Source organism: Mirounga angustirostris, unplaced genomic scaffold (assembly GCF_029215605.1).
Source record: "Mirounga angustirostris isolate CCGP_5_RB_7025 unplaced genomic scaffold, mMirAng1.0.hap1 SCAF_6, whole genome shotgun sequence".
Taxonomy (NCBI): domain Eukaryota; kingdom Metazoa; phylum Chordata; class Mammalia; order Carnivora; family Phocidae; genus Mirounga; species Mirounga angustirostris.
In genome coordinates, this window is record NW_026991714.1 from 137,593,314 (window position 1) to 137,608,836 (window position 15,523).

The following is a 15,523-nucleotide window of genomic DNA, read 5'->3' on the forward strand; positions in this document are numbered from 1 at the left end:
TCCATCTTTTCATTTTATTATCCTCAGCCTGTGAACTCATCCTCTTACATGAGATTCCTTCATAGTCTCAAGATGGCAGCTACAGCTCTGGGAGTCTTATGAAAACGAGAGCATCCTCCGAGCTCTGTATTCCTTCTCATGAGCAAGGAAAACTTTTGGAGAGGCTCCCCAGCAGACTTTCCCTCACATCTCATTGGTTCAAGTCCAAACCATTCATTTGGCAAGAAGGATGAGACCACCATGATCTGCTTAGGTCAATCAAGCTTCAAAGTCCTGGGGCTAGGAGAAGTCCAAACTTCCTGACAAGCTGTAATCACTTGGGTAAGGTGAACAAAATCAGCTTGTTCTTATCCAGAAAGATAGGAGAGAATGCATTGTGCAGATAGCCAAAAGTGCCTTCTACCATGGTTTATTCATCTTATTCTTTGTTCTGTACATGGCCCACCATGTGGGAGGGTACTGGTCATGACTCAGAGCTTGACCACGTTCTTGGAGGATGTTGGAGGTCATTCTCTTAGCTATTGGTGACAGGAAACAGAATGAGGGGGAAGAGGATGCAAAGATGTGAGGAGAAATCCAGATCTAAAGTATCTGAGACACTGGGTCAGAACTAAGCCAATAGAATAGCTTAAAAGGCAAAAGCTTAAAAAGGCAAGGGACTAGATTTTAGTGTGATCATCACTGTTAGCCATCTTTTAATTATTCTGGGTTAGGCCAAAACTGGGATTAGTATGTAGGTAGAAATTATCTCCACCTTTGTAAAAGAGAAATATTGAAGAACAGGAAGGCTGACTTTTCTGGCCCCATTTTCTACCTTGGAATGGGACCTGAGGTCTATGGATATCATCTATTGGAAGTCTCTTGGGAGCTTCTGAACTTAAATGATAGGAATAATTTTGCTGGTCCCTTTACCTGGTCCCACATTGCTTCTAGAATAAAGACAAAGTCCCTAACTCAGTCTCTGAGGCCTTGTGTATTCTAGCAGGGCCCCAGAGCATAGTTGTATAGCTGTGCCATGAACAGGAGTGCTTGGCTGAGACGTAAGTGAGGGCTGAAATCCAGCCCTCACTCCAATTGCCAAGCCATGGGCCCCCAGGTCTTTGTGGGCTCTGAGGGGGTGCTCTTGTAGTGTCATTGGGCTTCTAGCAAGTTCTGGATCTAGCACTTGCTCCCTTTTCCATTCTCAGCTCACAGAATAATGTTCCAAGTTGTTTGTGCTCTTTTCCACTGACTTTCTCATACTTCCCCATACATACTGTTATTCACAGCAACAGAACAAACCACCCTGATACTTAGTGGCTTAAAGCAATGACAATATTTATTTTGCTCACAAATGTGCTATTTGGGCAGGGCCTGGTGGGGACAATTCATCTCTGTTCCACTGACATCAGCTTCAGAGGTTCAAATCATCTGAAGTTTCATTTACTCACATGTTTGGAGGGTGATGCCCTTTGCCAGCTGGGTCATCAGCCGGGACTTTCCATGTGGCTGTATGGCAGCCTGACAGCATGGTGGCTAGGCCCCAAGAGAGCCAGGCACAAGATTTGTAGATTTAGTCTTGAAAGTCATATGGCCTCATCTCTGTTGTAGTCACAGGCCCATCAAATTTTAAGAAGAAAAAGACCCCACATCTTCCTGGATGAGTATCAGGATCACATTGTAAGAGCTGTGGGATACCCCATAGTGATGCAGTGATCATTAAAAAATACAATCTGACACACACACCTGCTTCCTCAGGCCACAGGGCCTTTGCACATTCTGTTTCCTCTGCCTGCACCATCCCTTCCCATCTAACCCTCATTAATGCCAATCATCCCTTATATCTCAGATGAGTTGTTATTTCTTCAGGGAAGACTTCTCAAACTCCCTGACCAGGTCAGTTCCCCCTAGCTTATGATTTCTGATTCTTGTCACAGTTATATTTTATATATGTACATATATAAATATATGTGTATGATTATATATGTGTATATATATATATACATAAATATATTTATACACATACATACATACATACATGTGTATGTGGACAGACACACACACACACACACCAATGTCTGTCTCTCAGTTAGATGGTAAGCCCCCCATAAAGAGGAACTGCAGAGTTCGTTTTTGCTCATCATGCTATCATCAGTGGCTAGTATACAGCAGATGCTCATTCATTTATTTTATTTTTTTTAAAGATTTTATTTATTTATTTGAGAGAGAGAATGAGATAGAGAGAGAGAGCATGAGAGGGGGGAGGGTCAGAGGGAGAAGCAGACTCCCTGCTGAGCAGGGAGCCCGATGCGGGACTCGATCCCGGGACTCCAGGATCATGACCTGAGCCGAAGGCAGTCGCTTAACCAACTGAGCCACCCAGGCACCCTCATTCATTTATTAAGTGAAAAAAATGCACAGGTGCCAAAGGCTGGATTTTGGAGTCCCTTGTGCTGGGCTATGATTTGCTGATGGCTGTGTTACCCCTGGGGCAGAACTATTAAATCCAGATAAGAAGAGAGAAACAGAAAAAGGTGTTTCTGAGTTTGATGCTGGAGTAGCAGTTGAGCTCAATTGGGGAAGGTGTTAATGTTCATCTCTATAGAACGAATCCCTTCTGCCTGGCTCCCACAGACCTGCTTACAAATGCTAATGGGTTCATTGCAGTTGTCCCTACAGAGCAGCTCAGATAGTTCTAGTCTTCCAAAAGAAATTAGGGGAGACTTGGAATTCTGGGCAAAATACAGAACTAATGAATAGTTTCCAGGTGGGAGCCAGCTCTACCTTCAGCTCCCTTGTCAGTGAGAGGAAGGAGAGACCTCCAACCTGTTCTGACTTTGCACCAGGATTAACAAAACATGCTCTGGTAGGGTGCACATAGATTCCTTCACCAGGCAAAGGCTTTCAGGTTCAGGAAGCATAAACCCTAATTATGGAGGAGGGGGAAATGGGGCAGAGTCTGCAATGGGGTGGGAAGGGTTTCCAGGAGGGGCATGGAGAAAGAAAAGAAAGTTTCATAACCAGTTTTGATGTGAAATTAATACTTCATAACACATTTGTCCACAGCATGCAGATTTACAAACCTCTCTGCAAGAAGCAACAAAAACAAAACCAACATGGAGCAGAGCAGAAATCAGGTTCCTCCCACACCTGTTCCAGGGGGAACCCACAAGCCCAAACCTCCCAAAGAACATGGTCGTGCTCTCATTTATGCTTGGACACCAACTTCTGAAGGCCTAAAAGCAATGAGGGCCTTTTCCCATCTGTCCCACACAAAATCTATGCCCCTGGAAGGGGGAGAGGTTAAAAAAAATGAAGTAATGGGGTGGCCTGGCTGGCTCAGTCGGTAGAGCATGCAACTCTTGATCTCAGGGTCGTGCGTTCAAGCCCGCATTGGGTATAGGGATTACTTTTTAAAAATACAGACTAATACCTGAGGTACTGAGCAGCAGTTCTTAACCTTCTTTCATGTCATGGTCCCTTCTGACCATCTGGTAAAGGGTATGGACACCTTCTCAGAGTCTCTCTCTCTCCCTCTATATATATATATTTATTTATTTATTTATTATTATTTTTTTAAGATTTTATTTATTTATTTGAGAGAGTGAGAGAGAGAAAGAGCACAAGAGGGGGAGTGGGAGAGGGAGAAGCAGACTCCCTGCTGAGCAGGGAGCCCGATGCGGGACTCGATCCCGGGACTCCAGGATCATGACCTGAGCCGAAGGCAGTCGCTTAACCAACTGAGCCACCCAGGTGCCCCTATATATATTTTTAAATACATTAAATAAAATATATACAACTGATTGCAGACTTCCACTGCTGACCAAGATTAAAATAAGGATCAGATTTACCTTTTTGCCTGAAATAACTAAAAAGCTAGACACAGTATATGAAACAATAGTTTTTAAAACACTGAGTATCAGGCAACAGTATCAGTGACCCCTGAGGGATGGGAAACAAAGTAGGACAGCATTGTGGTTGCCTGGAGAGTTTCCAAACTATGTGCAAGGACAGGGAGCCCCGGTCTCCCTGAGTTGAGGAGAAGAAGCTGGGAGAAAGGGGAGGCCAAAGTGGCTAGAGTTTGCATAGCAGAATATCGAAGAGAGAGTGCTGCACAAAGAGAAAACTCTAGAGATCTGGAGAGGGTTTTCACTGAGTCTTCAACTGAGTACTAGTCAGCACACTTGTGTGAAGAAACTGCGCAAGGCAAGAAAAGAACCACCTGGAAGGACTATAGGGAAGAAACAATTCTTGGAGCTCACACAGGGTCAAGAACAGTTCCTCTTCTCATCAACCAGACTAAAAATCTCAAAATCCACAGGACATCAGGTAGAGTACTCAGAATGGTATTGTCTCAGTAGTTGGGAAAATTTAGTTCTGATCTAAATGCTGTTCTGGTCTCACCCAACAAGCCTTAAAAATAAGATTTAAAAAAAAATCAAACTGATTCTAAGCAATTTAACCATGTTCCAGAACAAAGTTCAAGAGTACTTAGAATACTTGCAAAAATACAAAAATATCCAGCACCCCAAAGAGTAAAGTTCACAATCTTTAGTGTGGGTAAAAAGTTACCAGGGTGCAAAGAAGCAGGAAAATAAATCCCATAATGCATATGAACATTGATCAATCAAAACTGATTCAGAAATGATACCATACTGATGATAGGGGGAATTAGGAGGCTCAGTTGGTTAAGCACTGGAATTATGATCTCAGCTTGGGTCTTGATTTCAGGGTGGTGAGCTCAAGCCCCACATTGGGCTCCACACTGGACATGGTGAGTTCAAGTCCCACGTTGGGCTCCACACTCCAAATAAATAAATAAATAAATAAATAAATAAATAAATAAATAATCTGAAGCATCACTGAGCTAGCTATAAGACGACCTCAAATAGCCCCCAAAATATGTGACTGGGGTCCTCAAAGAATAAAATATTTGAAGAAATAATGATCAAAAACCTTTTAAATTTGATTTTAAAAATAACCCAAAGATCTAAGAAGTTCAACAAACCCCGAGCACAAGAAACCTGAATAAATGTATACTACCAAGGTATATCTTAATAAAATTGCTTAAAACCAGTGATGAAAAATTTTAAAGTAGCCAGACATAAGACATACTATACACAAAGGAACAAGATAAGGATGACAGGAGAATTCTTGTGGAAAACAATACAAACTAGAAGACAGTGGATTGTCTTAAAGAAAATTTTAGAATCTTTAAAGTACTGAAGCAAAACATAAAACCAAACCCCAACTGGCAACTTAGAAATTTATACTCAGCAAAGGAATCTTTCAAAACCAAAAGTAAAACAAAAACTTTTTAGACATACAAAATTTGGAAGAATTTATTACCAGGATACCTACAGCACAAGAAATGTTAAAGGAAGTCCTTCAGGAAGAAGAAATATCCATCAGAAATCCAGATCTACACAAAAGAATAAAGAGTACTAGAAATGTTAACAGCATGGGTAAAAATAAGATTTTTGTCTTTATTATTTAAATATCTTTTTTTTAAAGATTTTATTTATTTATTTGACAGAGAGAGACACAGTGAGAGAGGGAACAGAAGCAGGGGGAGTGGGAGAGGGAGAAGCAGGCTTCCCGCGGAGCAGGGAGCCCGATGCAGGGCTCGATCCCAGGACCCTGGGATCATGACCTGAGCCGAAGGCAGATGCTTAACGACTGAGCCACCCAGGCATCCCTTAAATATCTTTAAAATATATTTGTTTAAAGCAAAAATGCAGTGTACTGTGGTGTTTAAAATATATGTGGTGGTAAAATATATGACAATAATAACACAAAAGCTGAATGAAGAAAAATGGAAGTATGTTATTATGAGGTTCTTACATCATAGGTAAAGAAAATAATATCACTTGAAGGAAGACTGTGATATATTAAAGATATATGCTACAAACCCTAAGGCAAGGGCAACCTGGGTGGCTTGGTCAGTTTAAGTGTCTGACTCTTCATTTTGGCTCAGGTCATGATCTCAGGGTGGTAAGATTGAGCCCTGTGTTGGGCTCCACACTCATTGGGGAGTCTGCTTGAGATTCTCTCTCTTCTTCTCCTCTGCTCCTCCCCTGCTCACATGCTCTCTCTCTCTCTCTCATAAATAAATAAATCTTTAAAAAATTTTTTTTAAATAAAAAAATAAACCCTAAGGCAACCATCAAAATAATATAACAAAGTTAGAGTCAGTAAGCTATCACAGATGATAAAATGGAATCATTAAAATGTCATTTTAATCCAAATGAAAGTGAAAAAGGGAACAAAGAACAGATGCGACATAGAAAACAAATAGCAAGATGGTAGATTTAAATCCAACCGTAGCAATACCCACATTAGACATAAATGGTCTAAACACTCCAATCAAAAGGCAAAGATTGTCAGATTGCATAAAAAAGCAAGGCTTATCTATATGATGCCTATAAGATATGACTTTAAGTATAAAGACACAAACAGCTTAAAAGCAAAAGAATTAAAAAAGATATACAATGCTAACATGAATCAAAAACACGAATCTCGGGGCACCTATGTGGCTCAGTTGGTTAAGCGTCTGCCTTCAGCTCAGGTCATGATCCCAGGGTCCTGGGATCTAGCTCTGCATGGGGCTCCCTGTTGAGTAGGGAGCCTGCTTCTCCCTCTCCCTCTGCCCCCCCACCCCCGCTCATGCTCTCTCTCTCTCAAATAAATAAATAAAATCTTAAAAACAGAAGGAGTAACTAAATTAGCATCAGAGTTGATTTAGGAGCAAAGAATATTGCCAGAAATAAAGAAAGTCATTTTGTAACTGTATTCCTATATATTAACAAAGAGCAACTGGAAATTGAAATGTGAAAACATTTACAATAGTGTAACAATGTAGTTTCTGGACTAGCATCGAATATAAAATACTTAGGGATAAATCTGACAAAAGATGTGCACTAAAAATGATAGAATTTGTTCAAATAAATTAGAGAAGTTCTAACTTCTCATTCCTAAGATATGAGCTGCATATAGTGACTTCCTTCCAAAGTGCACAGTATAGGGGCATGTGCACCCTGCTGGCTCATTCGGTAGAGCTTGTGATTCTTGATCTCAGGATCAGGAGTTCGAGTCCCACATTGGGGGTAAAGTTTACTTAAAAAAAATGCTAACATTTTAATCAAAAACAAAAGCCAAGTGTGTAGTATGGAAAGATGGAAAAAAGAGAATAACTTGACAGTGAAGAAACCTGACAAATCCATCTCCGCCAGAAAGTCAAGGCCACCATCAACAGTCAGAAATCATGATGATAGATGTACATTTGATACGATATCATAAAAATGGCACTTTACCTCTGTGGTTTTCCTTCTAATAACCCATTTCTCCAGTCTTGTGAGAAAAACATCAGAAAAATTCCAACGGTGGGGTATCCTCCAAAATATTTGACAAATACTTCTCAAAAACACAGAATATTGGAGAAACCATCATACCCAAGAGGAATCTAAGGAGACATGACAACTAAATATAATGTGATATCCTGGATATAATCCTGGAATAGAAAAAGGACATCAGGTAAAAACTAAGACTACCTAAATAAACTACAGACTTTAGCTAATAATGTTACATTAATATTGGTTCATTAATTGTAACAAATGTATCATACTAATGTAAGATATTAACAAGAGAGGAAACTGGGCACCCATTATATGGGGATCTCCATACTAACATCTCATTCTCTTGTATATCTAAGATATTCTAAAAATTAAAGTTTTTTTTTTTAAATTAAAGAAGATCTAAATAAATGGAGAAATTGACTGCATTAATGGGTGAGAAGACTCCATTTTGTTAAGATGTCAGTTGTCCCCAAACTGATCTGTAGCAGGAATAGGCAAACCCTGTCCTGTAGGCCAAATCCAGCCCACCACCTGTTTTTATAAATAGCGTTGTATTGGAACACAGCCACACTCCTATGTTTCTGTGTTGGCTGTGGATGCTTTCATGCTACAATGGCAGAGTTGAATAGTTGTGACAGTAAAATATTTACTATTTGGCCCACTGTAGAAAAAGTTTGTTGATCCCTTGATCCAGTGCAATCCCTATTAAAATCCTGGGAGGCTGTTTTATAGAAATCAACAGGCTGCTTTTAAAATTCATATGAAAATGCAAAAGACTAAGAAGAGCCAAAGCAACTTTTTTTAAAAAGAACAAAGTTAGAGGAGTAACACTATCTGACTTCAAGATTCATTATAAAGCTACAGTAATCAAGACAATATGGTATTGTGTAAAGATAGATAAATAGGTCAATGGAAGGGAATAGAGAGTTCAGAAATAGACTCATACATATATAATCAAGTATTTTCCACAAAAATGCAAAAGCAATTCAGTGGAAAAAGCATAATTTTTTCAGCAAATGGTGCCAGAGCAATTGGACATCTGTATGAAAAAATAAATAAAAACTTAGATCTATAGCTTGCTTGCACCGTATAAAAAACATTAACACAAAATGGGTCACAGACCTATATGTTAAACGTAAAACTATAGAACTTCTAGAAGAAAGCACAGGGAAAAATCTATGTGACCCCTGGTTAGGCAAGGATGACTTAGATCTGACACTGAAAAGATAATCCACATATGCACAAAAATTGATAAACTGGGACCTTATCAAATTAAGAACTTCTGCTCTTCAGAAAACACTATCAAAAGGACAAAAGGACAAGCCAAACATGGGAGAAAAACATTTTCTGATCAATATCTGTTAAAGGACTTGTATCCAGAACATATCAAAACTCTCAAAACTCAATAATAAAACAGACAATCCAAAAGAAAACGAGCAAAACACTGGCACAGACTCGTCACCAAAGAAGAGATACAGACCGTAAATAAGCATATGAGAAGAAGCTCACTACCATTGGTCACTAGGAAGTGCAAAGCAACACCACCATGAGATACCACCTCACATCTATTAGCGTTCCTAAAATTAAAAAGACCAACCACACCAAGTGTTGCTGAGGATGTGGAGCAACGGAGTATTCGTGCGCCAGTGTTGGGAATGTAGGTGCTACCAACGCTTCGGAAAGAAGGCTGGCAGTTTCTTATGAAGTTGAACACAAACTTCCTATTTGACCTAGCCGTTCCACCCCTAGGTCATTACCTAAGAGAAAGGAGAGCCCGTATCCACACAAAGACTTGTACACCAATGTTCAGTGCAGCTTCATTTGGAATCGCCAGGAACTGGAAACAACACAAAGGCCCATCAGCAGGTGAATGGATAAACAATGTTTAACTGCACAGCGTAACACCACTCAGGAAAAAACAAAAAAAACCCCAACAAACCAGTGATACACAAAGCAGTAGAGATGAATCTCAACATAATTATGCTAAATAAAAGAAGCCTAATTTAAAAATAAGAGTATATGCTGTATAACTCTACATGAAGTTCTAGAAAAGGCAGATTAGATTTCCCTGGGGCTTGGGGTTTGAGGAGGGGCAGATGGGAGGAGTTCCAAATGAACATGAAGAAACCATAGCAAGTGATGGACAAGTTCACTCTCTTCATTGTGGTGATGATTTCACAAGTGTAGACTTATGTCAAAATTGGTCAGTTGTACACTTTAAATATAGGTAGGTTATCATATGCTCAATTGTACCTCCATAAAGATGTTAGAAGTGAAAAACAAATCAAAAATACATAGAGGATTACAAAAGAGCCCGATTATATTGAAATACAGCTCTGTTTTTTAAAAACAAATCTGTGATGTAATTACTTGTTTTTTTACTAGGCAAGTCTAAGAACTATTGTGACTTAGAATTAATGATGAATATAAATGATATTTTGATGTTTCCATAACTATCATTATGTGACATAAAAATATTTGTGATTTCCAGTAGTGTTCCTGTCATGGTGGCCCACACTAAGGAAGCAAAGCCAAGAAATGGACAGAGAAACTCTGTTTTATTCATATCACCATCGCTGGAGGAGGTATGCTGGAAGAGCTGAAGTTTTTGTTTGTTTGCTTGTTTAAAGATTTTATTTATTCATTTGACACAGAGAGACACAGCAAGAGAGGGAACACAAGCAGGGGGAGCGGGAGAGGGAGAAGCAGGCTTCCCGCGGAGCAGGGAGCCCGATGCGGGGCTCGATCCCAGGATCCTGGAACCATGAACTGAGCCGAATGCAGATGCAGACACCTAACAACTGAGCCACCAAGGCGCCCAGAAGAGCTGAAGTTTTATTTTTATGCCTACTCCCTTTGTCGTTGTCTAGTTTTGGCTTGGGGATTAAGGCCAGTTCATAAAGTGGATTAAGTGGTTTCTCTACCTTTTTTATATTATGAAAGTTTGTTTACATAATATGGGAAATACATTTAGGCCTAGCAGTTGTTTGGAGAATTATAGATTTTCGGTTTTATAAATTATATTTTATTATTATTCCCATATTATAAGTAATATGTGCTTGTTGAAACACATGAAATAATTAGGAATGTTTAAATATAAAGTTAATATATATATTTTTTTAAAATGGTCACAGTTACTGCTGCTCTTACGGTTTGTTGCCCACATTGATAATAGAAGGAAATGCTAAATTTCAGTGAGAGCTCAGTAAAAATATAGATGCAATGTTTTGCCCTGAAGTTCACAAACCCCTGGATTATGTGCACATCAGGAACTCCTGGAAAGCCTTTGGGATCAACCTGGGGTAAGAGGAGCAGTTCAGTGTGCTGAGCTATTTCTCGAAAATGGCAATCACCAGTTTTCTCTTCCTTCCCTCAGTAGGGTTGACGGCCTCAGGGTATAATAATAATAATAATAATAATAATAATAATATAATAATAATAATGGCCTGAGCCCTGGGAATAAGTAGCATCCTTTTTCAGAAGGATTCGTGGGATATGCCCACTCCACCCCCTTGACTTACTCTCCAGAATAGATCTCCCGCCTTTCCTCCTAACAGTCATTCCTATGTCAAAGAGGAAACATTTCCTTAATAAAGGCCACCCCCAGCTGCTTCCAGAGAAAGCAAGCTAGAGTCCACAGTGAGGGTACTTTATCTTGAGGAAATTAAGTAGAGCAGAGTTAAATAGAGCCTGGAGTTGCTAGGGGCCCCTTGGCTTAGGTATGGAGAGAAAAGTTCCCTTTGGTTCCAGCACCTTCTATGAGCCGTGATCATAGGACTCAGCCCTCCTGAGTCCTTTGTCTCTGAAGGGGTCAGGTCTTCCCTGTTGAGTTCCCAGTGGGAGCTTCGGAGTGTAGAGCACAGTTAACTCAGTTCCCCCCTTCCCCCCCCCATGCTGCTCATAGGAGCCCTAATTCCCTTTAAATGCTGGTATTTGGCCTGCAACAGGGATTGGACTATTTCCCTGACTCGTTCCTGGTCAGGCCACCCTGGAGGCCTGCCTCCCACTAGTCTGTGATCTTCCTCCAGGCTCCTTCTGTTTGCTCCGAGAATATCCTTTGGTCTTGCTCCCCTCGGCTGCCCTCCTTACAAGGTCCAGTAAAGGTTCCTTTCTGCCTCTGGCCTGGTCATCACAGATGCTTTCCTTGCTGTCCCACCTTCAAATCAGAAACACACACCAATGCTGTCAGAGATTCCTGGTACATGTTCATGTTTGTTTGTTTGTTTATTTATTTATTTTTAAATCTTTATTCAACTTTTAACCGTCACCATTGGGCACTAACAAACTTTTTTTTTTTTCCTTAAGTAATCTCTACCCGCCATCATGAGGCTTGAACTCATGAGCCCAAGATCAAGAGTCACATGCTTTACCAAATGACCCAGCCAGGTGCCCCTGTTTTCAAGTTTAAAGTGTTCTCAGGAAAATCTCTCTCAGTCTTCCCTTGCTTTTTAAAAATACATCAAGAGTTAAGAACCCACATTTGCATTTCAGTTCTGTGGCTTTGACCCCCTACTCTTGTAATCCTCCCTCTATTTAGGAAAGGGCTATCTGCCACCCAGGTAGAGCTCCTTTGAGCAAGGGAGCACTAGGTAGGAGAGCATCATTGGAATATCTCAGGGTCTTCACTGGAGGGATTGGGAAGTGGCTGGTGCAGGAAAGTGGAGGGAAAATATATCAGGAAAATGGAAGAGTAAGCCCCCTTCTCCCACATTGTCTAGACCCCATCTCTTGCAGAAGTTGTGTTCAGTTTGTCTGGGACAGGAGCCATCAATGTTGGAGGTGAATTTTAGAGGCTGGGGCTCCCTGGGGAGGGTGGGGTGTTCTAATTTGAGGTGGCCAGGGGCTGGGAAGAACCAGATAAGGAGCCCCAATCCCCAAAGAGAGTCCTAAGATACAAGGAGCCTAAGATACCAGAGTAGGGGGTTGGGTTTGTTTATGTTAAAGGTTTATGTTCCCCAAATCTCCAAAGGACAGATGCTGGAATTGAGGTGAAGGTTGCTATTCCTTTACTGACCATCCTCTCCTGTCTGAGAACGGGTAGCTGGCTATTTATGTGATCGATGATTGATGGGAGGAACTAGTAAGGTCAGCAAAGCAGAATAGTTAGGATACAATGAGGTACCATAAGTCATTTACATTTATCACTTCTCCTGTTACTGACGTTTTAGCAGCTCCAAGCATTTTTGAGCCAATCCAAGTGACAGGACAGCAGATCTTTGTCACCACTGACTTGCCTGGAATGTAGGCTCTAACTTGGCACAGGGACCTGCAACTCACAAATGATCCAGGTTTCAGGCTCTCTCTTTGAAACTTCAGTTGGCAAAAGACCAACACTTGCCAGTATGCTCTCCATCTTCCTGCCCAGACTCTGGAGGACAGGCATCAAGCCCCAGCCTTAGAAGCAAATCTGAGTGGACTTTGCCCCTAAAGGGGATCAACAGAGGCATGGTGGGTGGAGGCAGGAGACGTAGATGGATCTGGACAGACCACAAGCTAGAGTAGGGGCTCTGAGAAAATCACCACCATGCTGAGTTCAAGTTTTATTTTATTTTATTTTTTTTAAAGATTTTATTTATTTATTTGACAGAGAGAGAGCACAAGCAGGGGGAGCTGCAGGCAGAGGGAGAGGGAGAAGCAGGCTCCCTCCTGAGCAAGGAGCCCGATGTGGAGCTCCATCCCAGAACCCTGGGATCATGATCTGAGCCAAAGGCAGATGCTTAACTGACTGAGCCACCTAGGCGCCCCATGAGTTCAAGTTTTAAATTCTTAGTATAAAGCACAGTGCCTTGGCACATGGGTATATGCTTAGTAATTCTTTATTGGATTGAAAGGAACTATCTAATGATGATATTAGCAAATATGAACACAGATTCTATAGGATTATGAAGCTGGGAAATAATTTTTAAATTAATTGGATTGTACATATGATAGACAAAGAAATAGGTCCAGTAGCTCTATTAAATGTGAATAATAAAATGAAAATGCTTCTAGAAGGTAACATAGGAGGATATCTTTATGACCTTGGGAGAGGTCAAGATTTCTTAAACAGCAAACACACAAAAGTAATACCCATTTAAGTTAAAAGCTTCTGTTTGTCCAAATGTACCATTATGAGAGTAAAAAACCAGCCACAGACAAGGAGACGATATTTACAAAACTTATGTCTGATGAAGGTCTTATATCTACAATATGTAAAGAATTCTTACATATCAATAAGAAAAGACACACCATTTTTAAAAAATGGGCAATAGTCTTAAACAAGCATTTTACTAAAGAAAACATCTAAATCATCAGTGAGCATGTGAAAAGGTGCTCAAAATCATGAGTTATTTGGAAAATGCAAATTAAAACCATAAAAGGGAGTAAACTGACAATACCAGGTGATACAAATGAATCTCTCTGTGCATTCTTGAATAAATTGGTTCAACAACTTTGGAGAAATTTGGTACTGCCTATCAAAGCTGAACATATGCATACACTAATGTTACAGAAATATTACCCTTAGATGTATACCCAATAGAGAGGCATTCATATATTAACAAAAGAACCTGAACAAGAAGATTTATAGTAGCCCCTTTGCCTTGGCTAAAAGCAACCTAAAAGTTCATATCCATTGTATACATATATATTTACAATATACAATGAATAAACTTATATTGATTACATATTATAAATTTGTCTTCCACTGTAGATGGGGTGCCTGGCTGGCTCAGTTTGGTGGAGTTACACATTGGTGGAGTGTGTAACTCTTGATCTCGGGGTTGTGAGTTCCAGTCCACACTGGGTGTAGAGATTACTTAAAATCTTAAAAAAAACAAATTTGTTTTCCATTATATACAGTAATGAAAAAGAATTGCTGCTACATTGTGACAATGTTACAATGTGTGTGAGTGTGAGAGGGAGAGAGACAAAGGGTAAGCTTTATTTATACTCTCGAATTCTTACAACTTTGCATAAAGTCCTCATCCCTTACTCAGAGATGGCAGAAAGTTTAATAAGAAATCCACCCCCATAGACAATATGGTGAATTTAATGTCCCCCCCTCTTTCGGGGAGGAGAAGTCACACTACATACTTTTGGAGACACTCCAAAGGTTGTCTGGCACTTCAGTACAGAAAGGATTTGGTGGGGTGCCTGGGTGGCTCAGTCAGTTAAGTGTCTGCCTTCGGCTCATGTCATGATCCCAGGGTCCTGGGATGGAGTCCCGCATCAGGCTCCCTGCTCAGCGGAGAGCCTGCTTCTCCCTCTCCCTCTGCCTGCCGCTCCCCCTGTGTGTGCTCTCTCTCTGTCAAATAAATAAATGAAATCTTAAAAAAAAAAAAAAAAAAAAGGAAAGGCTTTGGTCCCATCTCTTGCTGGCTTAGGATACTAAGAGGCACTTAAAGTTGGTTGCTCAATCCCTTTGGGCTGGGGTGGGGCAGAAGGTGGACAGGGAGGTGGTGTGGGACAGACAGAGAGACCATGCGTGTGGGCTCAAGTCCTTGTCAACAGAGATGGTTGATCCTGGGTGGCTGCTGGGGTGGCTGAGGGCCTGAGTGCTCGGGCTGGGTGGATGCTGCTTTGGTGGCCTTCGTCTGAGCAGTCCACTAGCTCACTGCTCTGGAACTGTAGCCGGGTCTCCCCTGGGCCCCCTCCATGGCGTCGCTGGCATGGATGATGTTCTTGCTGATATGGATGCTGACGTCCCCCCTGATGGTGCTGGGGCAGCCTCAGCTGAGTCGGTGTGTCCTGTCATGGCCCTGGAGGAGCAGACCACATTGGGGCCTTCCCAGACCACAGCCACATGGGGCCGGAGCTCATGTAGAGGATGAGGGCTGGGCAGAAGGGCTTCCTCGGCAGGTCAGGGTAGTGCTGGGCAAGGCCTCTCTCTGGTGCCTGTAGCATCTCCATCCCCACCAGCTTGAGGCTCCTCCACCCAAAGCAGTGGGTCACATCCCTAGTGAGCCGCACCCCCCTTCACTGCAATAAGGGTCCACTCCCGGGTCCTGGAGGAACCTCTTGAATTGGGGCATGCGAGCAGGCTTCTGGCGTGACCCGTGGGCGGCTCAGCAGCCCCTGCAACTCAGCATGCGCCAAGAGGCCTCCCGGTCCCTGGCCCGCAAGCTGTGGGCTGAGTGTGGAATGCTGCCCGCTACATGGTTGAATCTCACGCACTTGTTAAACAGAAGAAGCCAGAACCAAAAGAGCGC

The 15,523-nt window shown here is 41.5% G+C and overlaps 1 pseudogene; it reads right to left on the reverse strand.

Moving 5' to 3' along the window:
• Positions 1-14,807: 14,807 nt before the first annotated feature.
• Positions 14,808-15,224, reverse strand: LOC123847115 (nucleoside diphosphate kinase, mitochondrial-like; annotated as a pseudogene).
• Between the last annotated feature and the right edge of the window lie 299 nt (positions 15,225-15,523).